This window comes from Coptis chinensis, chromosome 2, assembly GCF_015680905.1.
Source record: "Coptis chinensis isolate HL-2020 chromosome 2, ASM1568090v1, whole genome shotgun sequence".
NCBI classification, from domain to species: Eukaryota; Viridiplantae; Streptophyta; class Magnoliopsida; order Ranunculales; family Ranunculaceae; genus Coptis; species Coptis chinensis.
This window is the reverse complement of record NC_141457.1, coordinates 100,378,875-100,391,950: the sequence shown is the minus strand read 5'-3', so window position 1 is coordinate 100,391,950 and position 13,076 is coordinate 100,378,875. Positions and strand designations below refer to the sequence as shown.

General features: G+C 39.4%; 1 long non-coding RNA gene and 2 pseudogenes across 3 annotated transcripts; all 3 read left to right on the top strand.

The window, feature by feature from the left end:
• The first annotated feature begins 1,084 nt into the window (after positions 1-1,084).
• LOC147519620 (uncharacterized) lies at positions 1,085-3,872 on the top strand. Its single transcript, XR_015214264.1, has 2 exons — positions 1,085-1,339; positions 3,437-3,872. It is a non-coding gene; the product is annotated as an uncharacterized LOC147519620 (long non-coding RNA).
• A 2,130-nt stretch (positions 3,873-6,002) lies between these two features.
• On the top strand, positions 6,003-8,575 carry LOC147519619 (subtilisin-like protease SBT3 pseudogene; annotated as a pseudogene). The gene has a single exon (XR_015212302.1). The product of XR_015212302.1 is annotated as a subtilisin-like protease SBT3 pseudogene (transcript).
• Positions 8,576-9,314: 739 nt separating this feature from the next.
• LOC147519618 (subtilisin-like protease SBT3 pseudogene) lies at positions 9,315-11,969 on the top strand (annotated as a pseudogene). Its single transcript, XR_015212301.1, has one exon. The product of XR_015212301.1 is annotated as a subtilisin-like protease SBT3 pseudogene (transcript).
• The last annotated feature ends 1,107 nt before the right edge of the window (positions 11,970-13,076 follow it).

Here is a 13,076-nt window from a genome sequence, read left to right as displayed (position 1 = left end):
GTTGGGAATGTTATAGACGTTTAAGGATTTAGCATGTTTGCATATAAATTAGAAATACACTTATCTTTTTATGACATTTACATTTTCAAACTGTCCAAGAACTGCTGCATACAAGAATGGCCTGAGCCAATTGTAAGAGTTTCAAACGGTCTGGCCATGTCGTGTATATTGGTCTCGAATGACACCATGAGGCCGATCCAATGTGCAAGGTTTCAAACGGTCTGGCCATGCCATGTATATTGGTCTCGAACGACACCAAGAGGTCGTTCCAATGTGCAAGGTTTCAAACGGTCTGGCCATGTTGTGTATATTGGTCTCGAACGACACCACGAGGTCATTCAAATGTGCAGGATTTCAAACGGTCTAGCCATGCTGTGTATATTGGTCTCGAACGACACCACGAGGTCGTTCCAATGTGCAAGGTTTCAAACGGTCTAGCCATGCCGTGTATATTGGTCTCGAATGACACCAAGAGGTTGTTTGAAGCATCCATATTTAAATCGTTTGTTTTTGAAATACACGTACAAAATTTGATCAAAATTACATTAAATGAAAAATACAAACAAAAAAATTGATTTCATTACATGGGATAATCCGTGAGCGGAGCGAACATTTTGGGAGAAGGGGGGGTTATCGCGGACAAAACCAACTTGGTTGGTTTACATTGATCTCATCTCTTCTCTCTCTTTTTTCTCTTCGCATCTCTCCCTCCTTTTTTTTTCTCCCGACACTCTAAATCTCCACTCCTCCATCTTTTCCCATATATATATATTGGTGTAATTTTATTACTTCAGCCAACATTTTTAAATATATATATATGGTGTAGTGGAGGTTGCAACCCGTGTTAGTGTGTGTGTTTTTTTTTTTGAAAGTGTGGTCTTTTAGGGTAAGGGCAATAGGAGGTTGCAACAAGTTACCTTTGATCAAGTGAGCAAAGCGAACGATCTTGGGCAGGTGGGGGTACGTGGTCCAAAAATGTGTTTGGTTGGTTTTTGTCTGTCCGCATTCTCTCCCTTTCTCTCCACCAAGCTCAAAACTCTTTTCTTCTAAAAAAAAACTCCTCTCTCTCTCTCTCAATCACTCGACCGCCTCAAAACTCCTCTATCTCTCTCTCTCTCTCAATCACTCGACCGCCTCTCCCATCTCTCTCAATTACTAGGGTTTGCTTTGTAAACGCCCCAACATCACAGTTCTTTGCATTGAATTGTTTCACTTTTTGTATAGATGCTTGAAAAATTTGTTGAGGGTTAAATTGGTTGCTTTTCTGTTTGGTGCACAAAGTTATCAATCCGTGGATTCTTAGAGAAGTTGCCTGAACTTTTATTGAAGAAAATCTCACGTGAGTATTTTTTTTTTCCGATTGATTCTGTTATGTTGGATAACTTAAGTTTTCATCCTTTCGTGATATTGTTACTTGTACATGGAATGAAATTGGTTTCTAAGAGATGGGTATGTTTGGTTGGGTTTTTTTTTTTTTTGTTGGAATTTTTATGAGTTCTTAGTGTGATTCATTTTTCGGTTATGTTAAATCACTGTTATTGATTAGTTTGGTTGGGGGTTTTTTTTTCCTGTTGTTTTGATGTTGGAATTTTTATGAGTTCTTAGTGCGATTCATTTTTCGGTTATGTTAAATCACTGTTATTGATTAGTTTGGAAATGGTTTTGGTTTGATACTTTGATTAGTTTATCTGGAATTGTGACTTAAGTTATCAGTATTTCACGATCCAATTATTTATGAGGAGACACAAATGTCTGGTTTTTGTGTGGCAACTTATACTTGTTATGATGTTAACCGAGATTCATTTTGTCACCCTTTAGTGATTAAATACACTATTTACGTTGAGACCATTGGTTGCATTTGTCAGACCACGTTTGATCGTGAGTCGGATTGAGATTGGTATGATTACATTTCTCACCATTGGTTGCATTTGTCAGACCACGTTTGATCGTGAGTCGGATTGAGATTGGTAATATGATTACATTTGTCATTTTTCATTTGCATTTGAGATTGCGTTTGTCATTTTTTTGTTGGGTGAGATTGAGATTGAGATTGAGAATTTTAAATTATGACAGATCGAACACGAGCTGAGAGTGACATTCAATTGAACAACCATGGCATGCTCAGGGGCTTCGCTCACTTCCCACTGCAATGCAATTAGTGTAGGTGGGGGTCCCCAACACAAATTACAATTTTTTTTGTCAATAGTAAATTTGTAAAATAATATTTTTTTGGGGTCCGCCCAATAGAAAATGGGTTGTGCCACAGCGAGTACCAAAATTTATCGACGTGGGAGACGGATATATTTTGCGAAAATTGACCAAAATTTTAATCACCCTAGTCTGCGACAAACCCATTTGCTTCTCTCCCTCTCATTTGATTTTATTATAAAAAAATAAATTTTAATTGGTTAACTGTTATTTCAATTTCAATTCAAATTTTGGGATAAATGATTCATCTCTTTCTTCGTTTGAATAAAGGTGAGAAATTCTCGGCGGTTTTGATTGATTGTTTGATTGTTTGATTTTAGTTGAAGTTCAAAAATGAGTATCTGTTGCTTGATTTTCTGTATGGTAGAAATGTTCACATGTATTCCAGTAAGTGCTATTTGAGTTTTCTGTATAATAGTTTTCCTTGTGAAACTAGACTTTGCTTTGGTATTGATGAAAACATATTTAGAAAAAAAGAAGAATAGTATAACGTTTTAGTTCTCCGAATAAGATGATGGTTTCAATTAAATGTGTAAAAGTGAAACATTGATTCTGTCTTTAAAGAAATAGATTAATCGAAGTAATTACGAAGAGTCAAAAGTAGTAGATGAAAAATGGCATATAATATTTAGTTTTAAATTGGTAACTAATGTCTACTTAATGATATATTCATGCGATGGGCATGTCCTAATTTCTCTATTTGAATACTTCTATATCCTCTTTGTTTTTCCTAAACTAGTTTGATTAGTTTCACCTTTGTTATGAATGTGGGGTGTGGGGATTCAACAGGGAGGCAGATAGGGTGATGTAGAGAACCCGACTAGAACCATTGAAGGAGCAGATGATGGTGTGGGTACAATAGTTGTTCTTGGAGCGGGTTCACTTCTTTGGTGGTGAAGCCATTGGGGGTGTAGCAATTGGTGGTTGGACCTTGTGCTATAACAGATCAAGTCAACATTGCAAAGAGCAAGAATAGACCAATGCTAGAAATCCATCTTGGTGCTTGTGTCGTTGGTGGGGTGTGGTGCGGGTGGTGTATCTTTGTGTGTGTCAGCCCCCATGCAAGTCGTGGTGCCTTGTTGGTTTTGTGTGTTGGAAATGGTGATGTTGAAGGTTTGGAGACTTGTTTGGAAGTGAATAGATTGTTTAGTTGTGTTTGTTTAGTTGTAGTGTAACTGTGTGAAAGTGCTTTTAGTTGTGTTGTTATGTTCCAAGTTAAATTTTGCAGGTGGAGTGGAGTGTGTGTGTTGTGCAGGTATGTGGGGGCTGCTGCTGCTGCTGACAAGTGTTGTTGCTGTGACAAGTGATGTTTCTTTGCTATCTTTGCCAGTCTTTGCGAGTGGTGCTCACGTGTTGGAGGTGTTGGTGGGTGGTGTTAAGGTGTTGCAGGTAGTGCGTGAGTGGTGCTCCTGAGAAATGCGTAAAAGTTTCATAAAGCTCGTGAGAAATTGTTCGAGTATAAACTGTAACTGTGCGACTTTGTTTTGTTCATGCTTTCTGATCCATGCTTGTATTTTGTAGTAGCTGCGCTCCTAGATCCCAACACTGTGAAGTGTTTTTATCTATCTTTTTAATCAACAGAACAAGGATGGGTGCAAAGTAAGAAATGTAATTTTCCTTCATGAGATCACAAGTCAATGTAAAAATATTCAGTGGTTCTTACTTGTAGACACGTTAGAGCATTTGCAATGCAGGTGATAGAGGGGGGGAAGTGATAACTCATCATCTTCAACCAAATCAAAACCTTCAAAGAAACTCATCGCCGTAGTAAAAACCTCTAAAGTTTCATCAAAAGGAACGGCATCTCCATAACCAATTGGGATACCCGTGAGCATTGTGAAATCAAGAGGGGTAATCCCAAGCTCACCCCATGGGAAATGAAATGTGTGGGTAGTTGGCCACCACCGCTCAACTATCCCAAACAACAACGCCTGATCATTTTGTCCCAAATTAGAATTAAAAAAACTCCCAAATGGTGTGGCTGATATAATATCGGGTAACCGTGACAAAATTAGGATCCGTTTTGATTTCATACAACGCCACCACGACATTAACATTTGAAAGTGCACAACGACTTTCCATAAGTGTACTTCCTACATTCAACAAACACGCAATACGATAAAATTCAAACTAAAATAAACTAATATAAACTAATACAAATTCAAACTAAAATAATACGACAAATTCAAACTAAAATAAACTAATATAAACTAATACAAATTCAAACTAAAATAATACGACAAATTCAAACTAAAATAAACTAATATAAACTAATACAAATTCAAACTAAAATAATAATAATGACAAATTCAAACTAAAATAAACTAATATAAACTAATACAAATTCAAACTAAAATAATAATGACAAATTCAAACTAAAATAAACTAATATAAACTAATACAAATTCAAACTAAAATAATACGACAAATTCAAACTAAAATAAACTAATATAAACTAATACAAATTCAAACTAAAATAATAATGACAAATTCAAACTAAAATAAACTAATATAAACTAATACAAATTCAAACTAAAATAATAATGACAAATTCAAACAACAACAAACTTGATATAAACTAACATAAATAATAATAATTAACTTAAAAAAAAAAATCAAAACTTACTTGAGATTCCGCCACTCGATTTGCTCGTGTCGGACCGATGTTGACGCTAATGGTGGGTGGTCCTCGATTTCAATAACGCGGTGGAAAATTAAACCCAAGTTCAATTTAGTCCTCCTAAGCCCACATTACGCCGTTCTCGACGCACGATCCTTTTGCCCCTTTTTTTGAAAATTTTGACATTTCCAAACCATCGGGAATGCTCTTGATGTGGTGAGGTTGGTGGGGATGGGTTGGGGGGTGGAGAAGTCATTATGAATGGAAATTTGTGTTCAAAGGTTGTGAATGGAGGCTACAAAATCGGAATTTTGGCTGGAAATGAAGTGAAAATGGAGCCTGTTCGCGTCTGTTGGTATTGAGCCATCAGACGGGATGTTACATCCCGTCTCGTTATAAAATATCAGACGGGATGTTACATTCCGTCTCGTATAAAAAAACTCCAGACGGAATCTAACATCCCGTCCGAGATGTTTTTTATCACCTTTGCATTGCACAGCTTCACCTTGTTTATCACCGGGTTGGTGATAGAGGGGGTGAAAAGTGAGGAGGTGGCGGTGATAGAGGGGGTGAAAGTTATGACTTGCATTGCAAATGCTCTTACAATTTAACTTTCAATGATATATCACTCTTTCTATCCATATGAACATTGAATAATTTAAAGACATGCACTAGTTGTTATGTGTTTTATCTTTTTAAAATGTATGAACCATTTTAAATACAAAATAATAAATTTTAAAATTTATTTGCCAGTGGAAAGTTGTGTTATCAAGCACTGACAAATGTCATTTGCCAGTTGATGCAAATTGTGCAAACAAGCAACGGCAAAACAAAATTTTCCCACTAGGTATTTGTTTGGCAAATTTTTAAGTGAGAAATTATTTCCCCATTATTTATTTGCCCAACAAATGGGAAAATTTATCAAGCAGCCCTTAAAGTATTTTTCCTACCAGTGTTTATTTTGAAAACCCAAAACAGTTTGCAGAATTTTGGAAATCATAATTTAAACTTTTCTTATCTTCTATGGTTGTTGAAAATTTTAAAATTCGAAGTACAGCTTTAATTTCTTAAGCAATCGGCGGAAGATTCTTATGCTGCCTCCCTCACACCTTGCTTTCTACGAAACACGCCTGCGAGTAAATGAGTACTATGAAACACAGTATGTGAATTTTGATTATCATCTCTCAATATGTAGAGAAGACAAAGAAGAGTCATGGGAAACACAACCAATACCTCTCAGACCTCCACCCTTTACAGAGGTATCCTTGTGGCCGATCAGACAAAACTCTAAACAACAAAATCCTTGTTTTCATTTATATATATATGAAACATACAACTTTACCAGCCAACGCACTGTTCTTGGAGCGTGAAGGGTTTTTTTTTCATGGCTTTACCATCCCATATGCTCTTTCATGCATGGCTATTCATCACTCTGCATTTCGTTTCCTCCTCAGTCCAAAGGTCCACCTATCTTGTCCACATGAACAAGGCAGACATGCCACAGGCATTCTCCAGTCATCAACACTGGTATGCATCAACACTTCAATCACTTGGTGCCACCACTACCACGACTAAGCCTGCTCTTCTGTATTCCTATGACCACGCAATTCACGGTTTTAGTGCCAGCCTCTCTCCCTCTGAGCGAATAAAGCTCAAGGAATTAACTGGTTTTATCTCTGTGCAGCCTGACATTCCTGCTTACATGGAAACGACACATACCTACAAATTTCTCTCACTTAATCCAGACTCTGGCCTTTGGCCAGCATCAGATTACGGAAAGGATGTCATAATTGGTGTTGTTGACACTGGTATATGGCCGGAGAGCAAGAGCTTTAACGATGATGGAATGACTGATGTTCCCATGAGGTGGAAAGGAGAATGTGAGTCAGGAAGTAGTTTTAATTCTTCCATGTGCAACCGCAAGCTCATTGGAGCTCGCTTCTTCAACAAAGGCCTTATTGCAAGCCATCCTGGTATTAGTATCAACATGAACTCTACTAGGGATACAGCAGGGCATGGAACACATACTTCATCCACGGCTTCCGGAAATTATGTTGAAGGTGCATCATTTTTCGGCTATGGCCTTGGCACGGCTAGAGGTATGGCACCTCGTGCAAGGGTGGCCATGTACAAAGCCCTCTGGGATAATGGGGCATATGCATCAGACATACTTGCTGCCATTGACAGTGCAATTAACGATGGCGTTGATGTCATTTCTCTTTCTCTCGGCTTTGGGAGAATCCCTCTTTATCTAGATCCTGTTGCTATAGCTTCTTTTGCGGCAGTGGAAAAAGGTATAATAGTCTCCGTTGCTGCCGGGAACAAAGGGCCAGATTCTGCAACAGTACAGCATGGAGCTCCCTGGCTATTAACCGTTGGCGCAAGCGCCACTGACCGCAAATTTGCAGGAACATTGAGACTTGGAAATGGAGTCACCATTATAGGCATGTCTTTATTTCCAGAGAATGCAATAATTCAGGACATTCCCCTTGTTTACAATGACACCATCTATGATTGTGATTCAACACAGAAATTATCCCAGGCTGCAAAGGACAAGATTGTCTTGTGTGCCAACACAAGAGATCCTACCATTCAAATATTCAATCTTTGTGAATCAGAAGCAGCAGGAGGAATACTAATCACCGATGTCACTCTATTTCTTGAAGCTGGAGACATCCTTTGTCCTGTTGTTGTGCTAAGTCCAAATTCAGATGAGGTGGAGACACTGATGAACTATTTGAACAATAATAGTAGTAACCATAGTGTGAGTATGAAATTTCAACAGACCATATATGGTGGCAGGCCAGCACCTGTTGTTTCTACTTACACATCAAGGGGGCCTTCTATGGATCTTCCAGGTGTGCTGAAGCCTGATCTAATTGCACCAGGGTCAAAAATTTTGGCAGCCTGGCCTCCAAATGTACGTGCTGCTGCACTCAGAACAGGTTTAGCTTTGTCAAGTGACTTTAATCTAGTGACTGGGACTTCAATGGCTTGCCCTCATGCAGCAGGAATTGCGGCACTTTTGAAGGGAGCACACCCTGAGTGGAGCCCTGCTGCCATCAGATCGGCGATGATGACAACAGCAACTACATTGGATAATACTTCTAGTTACATTCGTGACATGGGAAATAATTATGAATTAGCTACTCCTTTAGCTATGGGAGCAGGACATGTGGACCCTAACAAGGCCCTTGATCCAGGTTTGGTTTATGATACAACTTCAATGGATTATGTGAAGTTCCTCTGCAGTATGAACTACACCGAAGAACAGTTCTTGACAATTACTCGTTCCTCGACTTATGACTGTTCAAGTTCCTCTCAGGATCTCAATTACCCATCATTCTTTTTTGCTATTAACTCAAATGATTCTACATCATCCCAGAATGGTATGGTTGCCAGAGAGTTCCAAAGGGAAGTGACCAATGTTGGAGATGGTGCAGCAACTTATAAAGCTAACTTGACACTTATGGACGGATTTTCAGTTAGCGTCACACCAGATGTCCTTGTTTTCGTAGAGAAGTACCAGAAGTTGACCTTCGCCTTGCATATGGAGGGAGGATTAGGTGAAGGAAAAATAGTTTCATATGGATTTCTCACATGGGTGGATGATGGTGAAAAGCATATTGTTAGAAGTCCTATAGTAGCGACAAATATATAACCTGAATTTCGACAGAGAATTTAGTTGACTAATTTCTAAGAGTAGTGCCAGTTTCTGTTCATAATATAATTGTTAAGTAACATAGACTCCAGTCTTTCTTTATGAAGTATAATATTCGAGCCAGCGAAGAACTCAATTTACTTAAATTTGTCACACAGACAGTTCCAGAGACATCCTGTTTATTGTGCTAAGTTTGCATCTCCCAAATTCCAATACCATGCCAAAGAATATAACAATGCAGACTACAAAGCTAAGCTTCACTCTCACCATAAAGGGTCCTACAAGACTAGATGGTCTACATGTTCATGGTTCTCTTACTTGGCTTGGTGTTAAGGGTAAGTATGTAGTGAGAAGTCCTATAGTTGCTACAAGACTGAACTCGTATGACACAGATGACTGACAACCACTACTCAACATCGAGACTGCAGTTTTGTTTCAATGTTCATTCAATTCTAACGGTTTTAATAAGTATAATCAAGCATGTCTATTTAAGATAATGTAATCAATGGAACTGATTCAGTGTAAATGTTCAAACCTCAAGCGCGTGATTATCCTTTTTTTCAAAGAGAGGGGGAGGGGGAACTGGGGAAGAGACAGACACCACACTTCCAGCCAATCACAGACAAACCTTTCCCCGTCTTCCCCATATCATATTCCAACCACTCAACATGGTTTTAGATATTCTGGATATGCCACAATGCCCACATGCTACAATGTAACACACTTCAGCACTCTTGTCCTGATCCACAGAATTGTGGGGACCACCTATGACTTTGAGGTTTGAAGATATGCTGAAAGGTTCATCATTCTTATTGATTCCACTAGTTCACAGTTCACACATGCCGCGTATCTCTGAAAAATAATCTCTCTTCTAGAATAGAATATATGACAAGAATGCTAAGTAGTTTGTAGTGAACATTGTAAAACATAGTTCATTCCTCATTCATGGCTCCTCAAACTCCACTGTGTCTGAGTCTCTTACATGTCACCATTTTAAGCCTTATGTTCAGCTTGGTTCAGTCAGAAACGTATATCATCCACATGGACTTATCCACTATGCCCAAAGTCTTCTCCGATCACAAAAGCTGGTACGCATCAACTCTCTCTTCAATATCCTTTGGCATTCACCAAACAAGTACCACGGCCAACATTCCTGAACTTATCTATACCTACAATAGTGTTACTCATGGCTTTTGTGCAAATTTATCTTCTTCTCAATTACAATTACTTCAAAATTTCCCTGGGTTTATTTATGCGATTCGAGATGTACCTCTTAAGGCCCACACGACCTATACTCCGGAATTCCTTGGCCTCAACTCTAAGTTTGGAGAATGGCCAGAATCCAGTTATGGCAAAGGTGTCATAATTGGGGTGATTGACAGCGGAGTTTGGCCTGAGAGTGAGAGCTTCAGAGACCAGGGGATGACAAAGATTCCTTCAAAATGGAAAGGAAAATGCGTAAGCGACATTGCATTCAATTCGTCCATGTGCAACAAGAAGCTCATTGGAGCCCGGTTTTACAATAAAGGTCTAATTGCTAATAGACCTGATTTAAATATCACATTGAATTCTATCCGTGACACTGATGGACATGGAACTCATACTTCATCCACGGCGGTTGGGAACTATGTTGAAGGTGCATCTTTCTTTGGTTATGGCCAAGGAACTGCCAAAGGCGTGGCACCACAGGCCCATCTAGCCATTTACAGGGCCCTCTGGGATCACCACGCATACGCATCTGATGTTATTGCTGCAATAGATCAAGCAATTGAAGACGGTGTTGACATATTATCTATATCCATGGGTTATGGTGGAGTCCCTTTGTATGAAGATCCAATTGCCATAGCCTCATATGCAGCAGCGCAGAAGGGTATTTTTGTAGCAACTTCAGCTGGAAACGACGGTCCTAGTCTGTATTCTGTTGGTAACGGAGCACCGTGGATACTAACTGTAGGTGCGAGCAGTGTAGACCGCACATTTAGTGGAACTATTACTCTAGGCAATGGAGTTTCAATCATTGGAGAGTCATTGTACCCTGGGAACTCTTCACTGAGCAGTGTACCTTTGGTGTACATGAAGGGATGTGACGATTATGATGCCTTGGAGAAAGTTGGATACAAGATCGTGGTATGTGTAGGAATCGATACTTATAACCTACCGGATAAAATTTTTGAACTAAATCATCATCCAGTAGCTGGAGCAATTTTAGTGGGCATAACCAGTCACGCAGAGGATGATATACAAACAATATTTCCAGCAAGTTTGGTGAATCCTAAGGCTGGCCAACATATCCTACACTACATAAACAAGAGCTCTGATCCAAAAGCGAGATTGGAATTTCACAAGACAAACATTGGTACAAGGCCAGCACCAATAGTGGGAGATTACAGTTCAAGAGGGCCATCTGCAAGCTGTCCTGATGTATTAAAACCAGACCTTATTGCTCCTGGCACCCTGGTGCTAGCAGCATGGCCTCCAAATATTCGAACAACAAACCCTCCATCAGATGTAATGTTGAGTCCCTTCAATATCTTATCGGGGACCTCTATGGCATGCCCACATGCAGCTGGAGTCGCGGCACTCTTGAAAGGCAAACACCCAGAATGGAGCCCTGCGGCCATTCGATCAGCTATGATGACTACTGCCTATACATTAGACAACACTAACAAAATTATCGAACAGCAGGGCGATTTTTTAAGGCCTTCCAATGCACTTCATATAGGAGCTGGCCATATCAACCCCAACAAGGCTCTTAACCCTGGACTTATCTATGATGCGAATGCAGAGGATTATATGAGGTTTCTTTGTTCCATGAACTACACCAAGAATCAGATCAAGATGATAACAAGGTCTTCTTCATTAAATTGTTCAAACCGATCTTCAGATATTAATTACCCATCTTTCATCGCCTTCTTCAATTCTAGTACGCCATCTTCAAGTACCAAAGCTGTGCAAGAGTTCCGAAGGACAGTAACAAATGTTGGAGATAATATGCCAACTTATACTGCCAAGTTGACACATATGGAAGAAGTTAAGGTGAGTGTCGTTCCAAACACATTGGTTTTCGGAAAGAAGTATGAGAAGTTAACCTTCATTCTCACAATAAAAGGTCCAGCAAGGCTCTACAATCAGGTAGTTGATGGTTCTCTTAGTTGGACTCATGATAAAGGTAAATATATTGTGAGAAGCCCTATTGTGGTTACCAGAGCCAACTTGGAGGACTTCAATGAATGAGGATCGATACTCTATCTCAAGGCTTTGTGTTGATTAAGGACTCGAGATCTCTACAACCGGGTACAGAGATCATCTTTGTAACCGTGTTATCTCGCCGTTGATCCGAATCCGAGATGTGTGTGTGTGCCTCGATACTTGTGTGTGTGCTCCGAAATGTGTGTGTGTGGTACAGAGATCAATCTTTGTACCCGGTTATAGAGGAACCGGTCTCTTGATTAAATACGATAGAAAATTCGCTTCTTCCTTTTTCCTTGTGTTATGTTCTTTGATTTCATAAAGGTTGTTCTTCAATAATTGGAATAGATTTGTGGTGAATATAACACTGCGGAAACAACGTTATCCACTACAATAGATCAATCCTACACAAGGATCGATCATTCTTACTAGATAAAACTTCAACACCCTCCAAAGTAATCCCAATACTTCTCAATATCAAATAACAAGGATCTAAAGTAAAACAATTAATATAAAAGAAGAATAAACCATAAGACGAGATATATCGTGCTTCGACAATTTGCCTACGTCCATACTGCGAGTTCCAAACTTTACTAGATGTCCGGAGTAACAGATTACAAGTCTCTCAATTCACTCACAAAGAATGAATACTCAACTCACAAAGAATTGCTCACTTATAATCTCTCTCTTTTTTTGTTTTGGAAAAGTTAGGTTTCTACGAAAAACCTATATTTTTATACAATTTCGTAAAACTTTCGAAAAAGGGCAAATTCGCGGCTTTGAAATAAGGTGGAGTGGGTCGGGTCGCTACCCTGAGAAAAGTTAAGCGCTGGTCGTCAAGAAGAGCATGTAAGTCATCAAAGTCATGAGCGCGGGTCGCGCCTTGACTAGGTGTAAATGGAGCGCGGGTCGCGCCCTTCACATCAGAATGAGAAAACATTTTTTTTTCTCTACAATTCTCCACCTCGGTGAGGTTTTAACACATAAAACCGAGCCGAACACATTCAGCAAGAACACATCCATCCAGAAACTCGCAATCTATCCTCCCCTAAGGGCCATGCCCACAAAGGGCTCTATCAAGCATGTAGGATTCGGAGCAAGTCCAAACAATGTAGGAACTTAACTCCGGTGACAACCTTAGTCAGCATATCAGCAGGATTGTTATGGGTGTCCATTTCTCAAGTGCTACATCACCATCTTCAACGACATCCCGTATAAAATGATAACGGACATCAATATGCTTAGTCCGAGCATGATGAACTTGGTTTTTCGCCAAATGAATAACACTATGACTATCACAATGCAAAGAAACACCGTTCTGCTAAATACCCATATCATCTAGAAGACATCGAAGTCATAATGCCTCTTTCACTGCCTTTGCCACTGCCATATACTCTG